At 46.6% G+C, this 13,022-nt stretch overlaps 1 protein-coding gene and 1 long non-coding RNA gene across 2 annotated transcripts in view; one reads left to right on the forward strand and one right to left on the reverse strand.

Moving 5' to 3' along the window:
- Positions 1–13,022, forward strand: part of nav2a (neuron navigator 2a) — a 113,656-nt gene that overhangs the window by 12,560 nt on the left and 88,074 nt on the right.
- On the reverse strand, positions 8,125–10,457 carry LOC138208042 (uncharacterized). The gene is made up of 3 exons (XR_011179065.1): positions 10,109–10,457; positions 8,981–9,073; positions 8,125–8,624 (listed from the first exon to the last, which is right to left on the reverse strand). It is a non-coding gene; the product is annotated as an uncharacterized lncRNA (long non-coding RNA).

Genomic DNA, 13,022 nt, shown 5'->3' on the forward strand with positions numbered 1-13,022 from the left:
CCCAAAATTCAAATTCGGCTTGTAATTTGTGGTCGGTGGCGGCGGTGTGTGCGCGTGCGTGTGTGTGTGTGTGCGCGCGTGTGTGTGTGTGTGTGTGTGTGTGTGTGTGTGTTTGGAACGTGCTCAATCGGAGGGCATCCCGTACTGCGGACTCTCTCTTACACACACGTACATACATCAAAAATTGCTTAGGTTATGAACCCACTGTAAGCGTTCACATAAATACACACACGCAGCTGCTTGCTCGCAGCGCGTTGTGGGTGACGGCTGATCAGAGGGCCCGACTGCTCCGTCTTCGGTTCAGGGGGGAAAATAACAACTCTGCTTCTTTTTTTTTTTTTTTATTTCTTTTTAACGGAGCAGCAGAGGAGCTGGTTAAAGGAATAATAAATAGAAAGGGAGACGGTTAGTGTTGAGTTGTGCGCGGTTTGGCCCTCTGAGCTCTGCACTTCCCACTGTTTAGTCTCTGCTCTCGCTATCGAGGGTGCACTCATCGTTCCTTATTTGCTCCCTTTTTTTTTTTTTTTAAGCGGGAGAAGGAGGAGGTGGAGGGGGGGGGATGGTGGTCGTGGTCGTAAGGTTAAGAGGTCTGTCCCCTTTCTCTTCCTTTCTCTTCCCCATATGACCGTGGGTCCATTGAAGAGCAAGGGCACAATGTGTTGCCGTGGGCGAGGGAGGGAGGGAGAGGAGGGGGAAGGATGGGGGGGGGTCCACTCCACCTCCTCCTCCTCCTCCTCCTCCTCCTCGGGTGCGTTTGGTTTGGCTGCCTCTCAGAGCGGCAGCACGCAGGCCGCGGAGCTCCTCTTGCCTTTCACCTCTCCTGCATTTATTTTTCCCTCCTCCTCCTCCTCGGTGTCCCACAGTGGGTGGAGAGAAGCTGGAGGGACCGAGCTCCCACCCCACCCGCCCCTTACCCCCACCCCTCAGGCACTCAGAGACCTGCTGGGGCTGGAGCGAGCAGCAGCAGCAGCAGCAGCAGCAGCAGCAGCTCCTTCTGGATCTACATGGTGCGCTCATTCAGGACTCAAGCTTGCAACCTTCTTCTCGGATTCTTTTTTTTTTCTTCTTCTTCTTCTTTGAGGATTTTACCGCGGCTCCGTTTGGGTCCAGTTGGTGCCGATGGCGTACGTTCGGGCCCGGCTGGGCAGCCAGAAGTCCTCCTCGCTGTGAGGCAGGTGTCCCAGAAGAGGAAGGAAGTTGCAGGGAAGCAACATGAGTGTGATGTTGTACCGCTGGGAGCAGAACAACTTCAGCATGAAACTGGTAGGCCGAACAACTTCCGGGTCGTCACAGAGCTTCAAACGACAGTTAGAAAAATGGTGCATTTCAGTTATTTTCTGTGCAAACAAACAAAAAAAAAAAAAAGGAAATTTGTCGGCTTCTTTCCGTCGTCGACATCAATACCTCGTTCGTCGTATCCCTTCCTTCGTTAAGCTGCAGCTTCGGGGTCGGTCCTACTTAAGTTTGTTTTTTTTCTCCACTTTGTGTTTGTGTATCAGTAAAAATGCTTGTCTCATCAGCCCGAAAGGCCTTCCGGTGGCTCATCGCGGTGGATTGCAGGCATGCAGTGGATTAGTAGCGGTCATTTTGATATCTGAGGAAACTGCTGAAGGCTTGCATGCCTTCACCTGCTCCTCGCTTCACTTTGATGTCTGCATGGGAAGTTAAAAAAACAGGCTTAGCAGGGACTTCAACCGGCACATATATATGTGTGTGTGTGTGTGTGTGTGTGTGTGCGTGTGCGTGCGTGTGCGTGACCATCCATTCTTCTTTCCAGTGTATTTATAAGAATAAGGAGAGTCTTTCGCTCTGCTTCGTTGCCCACTGTTTGCCACCGAGGTGGTAAATATTCAGCAGGATCTGGAACGACCAGATAAAATGCAGGTGCAGCGAGGTCATGTGGTGCAAACAAACGAGAAGAAAAAAGGGGGGCCTTTGTAAATTGCTGATGTGTGTGATAAAAGTAGGAAGCATCAGATTTAATAAAAATTTTTTTTTTTTTTTTAAGTAATTTTGTATAATAAGCACCCCGTTGAGTTTACACACAACACCGGCAGACGGATCACTCTTTCCCTCCTTGAGCCTTTTATGTTTTTTACTCTCTTTCAACCGGGCTCCTTATCTCGATCTCCTCTGAGCCCGGAGAGAGGAAGGGGGGGGGAGATGGAAGCAGAGGAGAGGGTTAATGCAAGAGAGTCTCCCCCCCCCCCCCCCCCCCCCCCCACCCCACCAGAGATGAGCCGATAAAGAGGGCTAGCGTAATTACACACCGCTAACCTCCTCCAGCCGGCCGTGACGGACAGGAGGCCCCGCGTGGTCGGCGCGCATTTTGTTTGTGCGCGTGAAAACAAAACCGAAAAACAAAACAAAGGAGAAAGCGAGAGGTTGAACACGTGCGCACACTTCGAGAAATCAAAAATGACCTTCCCTTTTTTTATGACGAAGTGAAGTCCGTGTCCATGATCCTCTCTGCTCCGACAAAGGTCTGTTGATTATTTGATTTTCATGCTTCTCATGTCAACGTGCGGCACAAATGAAAATGCGGGATTTATGCGGGGGCGGGGGGGGGCTGTAACGCTCGTAAATATTCGAAGATGCAGCGCTCGATTGACGTCAGCGGCCAGAGTCACTCACGTTTTTTTGTGACCCCCGTGGTGCGTGATTTCAACATGGACGTCAAAGTTTGTGTCACATTTTTGGGGGAACAGAAAGAAGTCGCAGGGAGCCAAATCCGGTTAGTGGGGGGCGGGCGAGAAACTTCCGTGAACCTCAGTTCAGGTGGTTTTGCAGCGAATGTCCCCCTCCTCCCCCCATCAAGACGCCTCAGACGTTCCCGGTGGAACTCTGTGTTGACGGTCTGACCCCGAGGGGACGAATTCACGGTGACACAACTCAATGTCAAAGAAAAACCCACCTGGTGTTTCGCTGTGACAAATGCACACGAAAACATGTCGCTGTAAGTACGAACGCTTACTCGCGGAGGCTAGAACTTGTTCCGTTCAAATCCTTTTCCACAACATGAGCAGTCTCATCTAAAGAAAGTTGAATTCAGCAAACTGTCCTCACCAGAGTTAGAAAGTCTGTCGTCAAGTGAGTTGATGACATTTGTTTAGACTTTTTTTAGTTGTTTCTGTCCACTTGAACGTTGTTGTTGTTTTTTTTACAAAATGATGAACTTAATGGCATTTTCCTACAATTTTTGCCTCAAATGAAGAGAATGTCCAAAGTTAATACGAACCTCAACCTCAGTGCAACTGGAAATCCGGTCAAATAGAGGAGATGACATCATCTTCAGTCTGTCGAGATGTCGCCTTATAAAGGTTTTTTTTTCGGAGAGTTGTGGAGCTCCGACCCTAAATACTGTAAGATGCTGCGTTAACTGAAGGCCACCGCAGCTGCCTGGGAATGATCTCTGTGGGGAAATCAGCTCTATCCCTTCGCGAGGTTTTTCTTCACTCACACAGTGCGACGAACAAGCTCGAAGCTCTGCTTTACTAAACACTTGCTGTGCTGCCGTGCCCTCGTGTGAATCAGTCCGCGTGTCTCAGGACTGATTGGACGCCGCGTGGCAGACGCGGCTGTGCCTTTTCAAACTGCGTAGTAACCGAAGCGCCAAATCGGGGGAATTGAGAAGACTATGAGGCGGTATTCACAATTCGGTACTCTCACAGCATCTCAAAACAATCACTAAGGGGTGCAACCTTTTCCGTTTTTGTAATTCTAGGATCAAGGGTTGTTGTTTTTTTTTTCATCCTGCTGATGTGATTTACACGTGATTGCATGTTCAGATGCGCGCACACGCACACACGCACACGCACACACACACACACACACACACACACACGCACACGCACGCACGCACGCTCGCCGAGGCTCTCGACGTTATGATGGATGACTTCAGGCTCCACCGTCCTCCGACATGTGAAGCTCTGCCCGAGTCGTTTGTGTCCACCGTGCGGCTGGTTTAAGGCCTCACAAAGCCACATGTCTTTCATGTGCCAAACAGAGAACAAGCAGAGACATGAGGGCTTATTTAGGGCTGGCCTGTTTCAGCTTTCTGCGGGCTGAAGCCACTTGAGAGGGCCCGTGTGAGTGCACGGTGGGGGGAGGAGGGGAAACGAGGGGACGGGGGGGGGGGGGTGTTTGCTACCAGGGGCCCCACATCACCGAGGACCATCCACGGTTTTATTCCGCTGATGGTGGCAGACCGGAAACAGCAGCTGCAGTTACGATGGAGAGGAGAGGGTGAGGAAGCAGGTTCGTTGGTTCGTCAGTGGGTCGTGTTGACGGCGTGAACAATGCGTACAATCTGAATGAGTTTCCACTGTCGGCAGGCTTTCTGTCTCTCGAGAGACACTCATCTCGTCAAAGTTGGTGACGAGTCGACAGACGCCGAATGAGCCCGTCAGCCCCCGTTTTGACCTGCAGCGATGTAACGCGCCGCGACGTGCGGATGTCGCCGTCGGTCCTGCTCGTTTTCACGTCACCCGTCGGTTTCGTAAACGCTCGTTACGAAGCCTCGAGTTCTGATGTTGGCCGGCGCCGTCCTGCTAGTTCGGAGCGGTTTGGAGCAGGAAGCGACCGTATTTGGTCGAGCTTGGGGGGAGGGGGTGGGGGGCGGACCACGCCACAGGCCTGTCAATCAAACAGACAAGCCCCCAAAAACACGTCTTTTTGAAGCTTATTTTCGAACTAATAATAGATTATTTTCAGACGGACCTCCAGAAAACTAATAAGAAGGAGCGACTTTTGCTAAAAACGCCGAGATAACTCGTGGAGAAAGTTCATCGACTTACAATTCGATGAGACTATTTGAATGGGAGACTTTGGAGACGACCTCCAGTGGCACTCGGTGGTATTGCAGCTTGATGCACTTCCGCATCGGCCTCAAAAAATATTTTCCGCTCATCTTTCTTGCATGGCTTCATCGAATATGTCCGCGTTTATCCGAAGCACTGCAGCATCAGTCCCGCTCCTCGAGCCCGACTGACCGAGCTGCGACCGACCGGTCGAGCGCCGAAAAACTGTCAGTGACGAAGCACCGGGCAGCGCACAGCAGCTGGCGGAGCAGCCCGCAGTCCTGCGATGTCGTATCACGCAGACCGGAGGAGACACCGGCTTCACACAAGCCATCTGTCCGCCTCTACTCGTGCTCCGCGCACGACGCCGCTTCACGTGGACGTGTTTGAGCCGAAGGGAGTTTCCTGCATTCGCAGCTCGTGTGTGCTTGTGTGTGTGTGTGTGTGTGTGTGTGTGTGTGTGTGTGTGTGTGTGTGTGTGTGTGTGTGTTGACTCTACGTGTTAGGTGCGACACAGAAAAGTAGCACCTCGGTATCACTCCCCCCCCCCCTTCACCGCACCCCTGTGTTAGATGACTTTGTGAGCGTCTCAAGCCGTCCGTCCGTCATTCTCCCAGCAGCCCATCTGCCAGCCAGCCAGCCAGCCAGCCAGCCAGCCAGCCCCCACCCCCCGGCCCGGGTTAGAGGGGGACGGGACCTGACGCCACATGTCGCCCCCTCAGCCCCGCAGCAGCACGGACACACACGCTGAGGCCTTTATCAATGAGGAGGACGGGTCACCAGCAGGAATATGGTTTCCATTAACAAGCTCAAGAGCTGACTGAGTTATTAGCACACGGCGAGAGGGTGTTGCATTATGAACTGGCAGCTTTTTTCACACGAAAGAGCCCAAAGTCGTTGTTTACTTTTTTTTTTTACAAATGTGAAATTTAATTCATACAAAACCTTCGATGCCAGTTTCTGCATAACAGTTATGTTACAGGATGGCAAAGAGTCCTGCATAAAAGATGATGATGATTATACTGCAATATTCCAGGCCTTGTTACCGAGAGTCCATAGCTGTTTTATAATATCTGCCAAAGTGTTTTTTTTTTTTCTTTTTCTTTTTTAAACCATTATTTAAACCAGAACGTGTCTGAGCCCCAATGTGACACTTTCCTGCTTCATTTCTTGGCCAAATGTCACACTGAAATGCCCCGCTAATTAGCTCAAGTGCTACTGCAGTATAATTATTTGAGGAAAAATGAACTCTCTAACCCCGACTACGTACATTTACGTGCCTTTTAAAGAAGCTGTGCACCGGCACTGCTTGCCAGAGACAGATATTTTAATATGAAGGGTGATGTGGAAGTATGGTACGGCTGTAACTGTTTTTCTTTTTTTTACACTTACTTATACATACTTTCGGTTTTAATCCATGCGTGTCCTTGAGTGTCTCCAGTGAGGCTGCTCTGAGGTCTGCCGCTGAAGTGTTTGGTTCCTCTGAGCTGCTCCAAGGTGTGAATTTATGCTGGTGTGTGAATACGGAGCAGGACAGCGCCAATGTCAGCACATAAATTTCCTGGATAAAGTTTAATCACATGTTGGTGGAAGACGATGGCTGGATTCAAAAAGTAGTACGAGACACCACCTGACACCGAAGACCTCCCGCGTTTGTGTGTGTGTGTGTGTGTGTGTGTGTGTGTGTGTGTGTGTGTGTGTGTGTGTGTGTGTGTGTGTGTGGGCTTCTGCTGTAATGTACAGCACCAGGTGTGCAGGCAGGTCTGTGTCAGTCAGCGTTAAAAGCTCTGTCACATACAGGAAAGACATCTATCACACTTGAACAACAGAGAGCTGTGAGGCAACACGTGCAGCAGAAATATTTTTGCTGCATTTCCCTTTTTTTGTTGAACCGGTGTCGCACAAGACGCAGTTCAGTCGAGGGAGTATCTTCACAGGTTGGCCCTGCTTCACCTCGCAGCTACCGCGATGCCATACGCTGCTACGATGGGAGACGGTATTAAATGAAACGATACGATGCAAAACATTTCCATACGAGACAAAACTAAACGATATCAAACGATGCGATACAAAACAATACGATACGAAACAGTACGATACGATATCAAATGATACAAAATGATACAAAACTACACAAAATGATACAAAACGATACAAAATGATACGATACGAAACAATACGATATGATAACAAACGATACAAAACAATACAAAACGATACAAAACGATACAAAATGATACAAAACGATACAAAACTATACAAAATTATACAAAATTATACAAAACGATACAAAATGATATGATACGAAACAATACGATATGATAACAAATGATACAAAACGATACAAAACAATACAAAACGATACAAAACAATACAAAACAAAACAAAACGATACAAAACGATACAAAACAAAACAAAACAAAACGATACAAAACGATACAAAACAATACAAAACAAAACAAAACGATACAAAACGATACAAAACGATACAAAATGATACAAAACGATACAAAATTATACAAAATTATACAAAACGATACAAAATGATATGATACGAAACAATACGATATGATAACAAATGATACAAAACGATACAAAACGATACAAAACAATACAAAACAAAACAAAACGATACAAAACGATACAAAACAATACAAAACAAAACAAAACGATACAAAACGATACAAAACAATACAAAACAAAACAAAACGATACAAAACGATACAAAACAATACAAAACAATACAAAACGATACAAAACGATACAAAACAAAACAAAACAATACAAAATGATACAAAACGATACAAAACGATACAAAACGATACAAAATTATACAAAACAATACAAAATGATACAAAATGATACAAAATGATACAAAACGATACAAAATGATACAAAATGATACAAACAATACGATACAATACAAAACGCTACGATACCATACGCTACGCTACGCTACGCTACGCTACGATACGCTACGATACGATACAAAACGGTACGTTACGCTACGATACGCTACGATACGAAACAATATAATGTTTTGTCCCTGCAGGGAAGCTTTTCTCGGCATGTGATAGAATTTAGGATTTTGAATGCTACCTCACATTTTTCAAAAAAAACACACATTTAAACGGCTCGATTTAAGTAAAAAGCACTTCACATAAAAACGAGACTATAATTCATGTGAAATCTGTCGCGTCCGTATGCTCTGAGGCTGCAGTGGAAAGGAACCACATCAGGATCTGTTCAATTACAAATGAATAGATAGATTCGGTTTATTCATTCAGGGCTTTAAATTATAACAAAGTAGAGCAAGCAGCTCCACCTTCTGCTGTCACTGTTAAAAACTGACTTCAACACAGATTTCAAAGCTCCATCGTTTTTTTTTTTCTCAAATGCTCAAACATTGAGTGCCCTAAAATAAAAAAATAAAAAACAATCCCTTTCTGGGTTTTATGTTTCTGGTCTATATTTCTACCAGCAGAAGAAGGAACTGAGTCAGGGTGTCTGAGTCAGACCGAGTCAGTGACACCCAGAGAGAGAGAGAGAGAGAGAGAGAGAGGTTAAAACAGTGTCAGAGGGTCTGAGGCTTCACTATGAAGAAGTTTGAAAGTGGGAGAGGTGGAGAAGTCCACGTAAAGAGACAAGACAGTCATCAAACTATCAGAACGCCCCGCTTCACGGGAGCTCTCTCCTCTTTTTGGTTTTCCGGGAAGTTCAGGGGTGTCCGGTTGTTCGCCCCGTTAGTTGTCTCGATCGAGGCATGGCGGCGCACGGCGGCCTCGGGGTGCCGGCCCGGAGCTACAGCCGCTTCTCCTGCCAAAACTACAAAGTGGTAAGAAAAGTTAACTTGTTGAAGCTTTTATCAGGATGTCATAAATGCATTTTTTTTTTTTTTTTTTTTTTTTTTTAATTTTTAAAATTTGGACTCATCCACCTGTTGATTAAGACACATAGGAAACCCATTTGAAGCACAAACATAAAGTAATTGCATTTTCGGACGTTAGCGGAGAGGACCTGGGAGACGGAGGAAAGGTCAGCTGCAAATAGGCACGTCGTGAGGTGACAGCAGATCTCCCGGGAGTTATTCTAGAAGCCTCCCCGACGGGAGCAGGTACTCTGCGAGCTTTGAGGAAGGGAACGAAAGCTCTCTCTCTGTCGGGATTTCGTTTTTTTTTTACCTTATAAACCCTTCTGGATGTCCCAAACATGGTCACTGGAAGCGGCCCGCATCTCAGCCGGGCTCAGTGTTCGACGTTCAAAGAGAAGACTTCCTTTGAAAAAGGCAGAAAAGAAAGTGCCGTTATCGGAGCACGTCTTTGTGGACTCAGCACTCCGGGGCCATTACCTGAATTATAAGGAGAGCCGTTAAAGTCCTGGCTCGCTATGAAAGCTTCCCGGGGAGAGATAGCGCTTTATAGCAGCTTCGGCCCCCGCCGAGTCCCCTTTCTAGTTCTTGCTCACGTTGGTAGATTAGTTCATAATAGCGAGTGTTTAAGCTTTTTTTAGGCCGCTTAAGTGAACCCTGAAGGTAATAAGGGCTAATAGTCCTAAAGTTATCGACATAATTGTTGCTGCGCCGTCGACGTATGTGAGAACTGCGCTTCGACGGGCCGACCGGAGGTGTGTTTTTTTTTTTTTGGTCCGACGTCACGTTAAAATGTGAAAAACTGAGACGCCGGTTTGTGATTTTCATGCTTTGGGACTTTAATGGCTGTAAATGGTCCTCAACAAATAGGAAAAATGAAGTTATTCAGTTATTAAATAATTGCAAAACCCATGTGGATGAATAAAAATGGAGCTTATCGTCATCGGAGGCTATTAGAGGCCCCTGTTGCTGCGATACGTGTGAATCGACCTGAATGAAAAGCTCGCGGAGTTGATATTCAATTCGCTGCAGACCAAACGGGCTAAATTTGGAGCGATCCACCCGAAAAGAGTTCACCCACGCGTTTGTCTAATTTGCGAACGGTACGCTCTGAATTGAAACATTTATCTTTTCAAATCGCCCCGATCGTCGGACTGCGAGCAGGAATTCGGGGATGTTTTCCGCTCGTGGCCGCGTCCGATGAGTTATCGCACTTCGGTCAACGCGTTTCTTTTGAAATGAAGCTGTGACTGATTTTGTCTCATTGACTGAACGTGCGATGGCCGTGCTTCCTGCCGCGCTGTAAATCTGACATCAAGTTCCAATCAACCACCTAATTGGTTCTTGGTACTAGTGTCTCACCTGCCACGCCCCCCCCCCCTCCCCCCCCCACCCACCCACCACCACCACCCAGAAAGAAACTAAACAGAAACGTACTCACAGAGCTGCAGTTTACGTCCAGTAACGGCTGTTTATTCACTTAATTCCCGTGCGCCGGTTTCATTTCAGCTCAGTGCGAGTCGCTCGTGCATTTTTCTGTCCCTCACAAATCGTGGCCGAGGCAGGCGGGGCGAAACGCTGCACCAGATAACAAATGACAACAAACGGTTTATCGGTGGAAACTGAAGAGAAGCGCTGCGTGAAATAGAGAGAACACAACACAGCTGCTTCTACATGGGTAGCTGTCGTCGTTTGTGATTTGCGGAGCATTTTTCCCTGTAAAAGAAAACAGAAATGCAAAGATTTTGAATACAAATCCAATCAATATTAACTGGAAAACTAACATACGATACAAAAGGATACGATACGAAAAGGCATTTCTCTTAACTTTTACTATTTTTCACTCAACGCCAATAATTCCAAGTCGGTATTTAGTGACCGTGTTTGCCAAGCGAGCGACTTGTCACTTCTCCAGTCAGCGTCGGTGCAAACTAAAACAACAAGAGATGAAAGTCATACAAAGTGGTTTCGCACACACACACACACACACACACACACACACACACACACACACACACACACACACACGAGACCGCAGGCAGTAGAAAAGCAACATAACCGCCCCTGCGGTGCGATCCGCCCCCTCGTCACGACGCTGTCACAACATTTGCTGAGCTTGCGGACTCCAGAGAAAGTGCCCTTCAAGCGGAGCTCTGGCCGCTGTCCCGGCGTGGACCTCTGGCCGCCCTCTGTCCGACTCGGTGCCGACCGAGCTCGGTAGGGGACGGGCCCGCGTGCGTCACGCCTCTTTCTGTTGGCATCGCAACACCGGCCCTCGTGACTCAGCAAACCCGAGGCAGCGGGGAGGCTCGGATGTGAAGCAGATTTATTTTGTGTGTGTGTGTGTGTGTGTGTGTGTGTGTGTGTGAGAGAGAGAGAGAAAAAAAAAAAGAAGATGCAGCTGTCTGAATGAGTGACTCATCGCAGGCTTTGAAGAACTGATGCTAAGTAGGACATTATTATTAGGTGAACATGCACACGGAGCCGAGCAGGATGTTCTCGTGAATTGACAAGCGTGGAAAGGTTGTTTTACAGCATGTCAAGACGTCTGTTTACACGGGCTTCGACAAGTGTGTGTGTGTGTGTGTGTGTGTGTGTGTGTGTGTGTGTGTGTGTGTGTACAGTTTGTTAAGAGGTAATGAGCTACTTAAGATCCCCATTACCATCCAGAAAAAACATCTTTACTGATCTTTCTTGGGAGTAGACACAAAATGGAGATGATAAATAAAGATAAATAGATATTACACTGTAGTAGCGGAACAAAAACTCACAAAGCAGACGTAAACAATATGAAATAAGGAAGTGATTGCACAACTGAAAAGATAAAACAACAAAAAAAAGGTTCTTCTCTGAATCCTGTAGCCTAGTTTCGGATCTTAAATAAAACAGTGAAAATGAGTCTTTTTTTTTTTTTTTTGTGGCTAATTATAACTATGAGTGTACAAAGAAGCAGCTGCAGCCTTGTTGTTGCTGTCCTGCTGTTTTGCTCAGAAATTGAGGAGGGCTTTGTATCATTAAGAATTAAGTTCTAAACTGGTTCAAGATGGACCTGAACGATCTCAGAACGAAGCTGAGAGTCGAAGATCATTCGTTTATTTCACCCCGACCATCCCGAAGCCCGGAGGATAAACAGTAACAAAAGTTTGTAACTGTCCGAATCCCTTCAGACTGGATTGTTAAATGGTTTCCTGTTGAAACCGAGAAGGGCCCCGAAGCAGGATGTCAATACAGTCCCGATAGACCGCGTACGGCTGTTTCCACGATGATAGTGAGTCGGCGTCATGTTGCTTCTCTCTGATGACGGGAATGTCCCGCGACCCCACCGCCGATTTACAGCTCCTTTAAAAAGACCCCCCCGATCCAACGAGGAGCGACCCGGAGTTTCCCTCCCGGAAAGCGACTTGTGTTGTGACTCTCACGGTGTTGGGTGCGAGTTTAATGGTACCGGAGGGCGAGACACGCAATCGTACACCAAGAAACGCTTTTACAGTATCAGATTATTGTCATGATCTGAAGATACCGTGTAAAGATATCTGATTCTTTATGTTTAAGGAAGTCATTTTTGTGACGCCTTGTCACGCTTCTTTTTTTTATTTCGTTCGCGGGAAGGTGGTGTTGTGAGTGTTGCGCTGGATTCGGAGGAAACCCAGATGAACGAGGACGTCAATCAAAACACGAGTTGTGATATTTACTTTGAATAATTTAAACGTGTTTTTTCGACAAAAAAAAAAAAAACAACAACTTGATTAATAATTCCCAGAGATCAAACCTATACCCTCTTCAATTTGCATCTGGCTCTCCCGTGATGTAATGATTACCATTTCGTCTATACGTGGCCCTCTTATATTTCCAATGAACAAATGTCCTATTCGACACTCAGGTCGGTTGATGTGTGATGTGGAGACTAAACGGGAGCCTGGAGCACCTCAACCCGTCTGATAGGTGGATATTGAATCACCGCTCCTCTCCACGAACCACTCATTAAAATAAGTCTCAGATCAGATGTCTGCCTCTCATCAGCTCCTGGTTGACCTTTTCTTTTTTTTCCTGCAGCCGCTCAGATCACAGAAGCTCCAGTGAGCGTGCGGTTTAAACCCACAGTGATTCACGTTATTGCTTCCTTTTTCTTTCTTTTTTTCAAAAGGTCCAATCATTAAGCGTGAGTCTTTTAGTTTTGCAGATGACTGATGCTGACTGATGCATTTTTAGTCTGCGGTTCCATTACTTACACATACTGTAATTAATTCCTTGTGGCCATATTATTCATTCGCATGTAATACACTTTGCTGGAGCGCAATAATAATTACAACTTTTAAGTAAATCAAATATAAATCCCGATAAGTGTACGCTAACAA

The sequence above is a fragment of the Embiotoca jacksoni genome, unplaced genomic scaffold, assembly GCF_022577435.1.
Source record: "Embiotoca jacksoni isolate LCO1_2020_lvr unplaced genomic scaffold, fEmbJac1.0.p SCAF_35, whole genome shotgun sequence".
Taxonomy (NCBI): Eukaryota; Metazoa; Chordata; class Actinopteri; family Embiotocidae; genus Embiotoca; species Embiotoca jacksoni.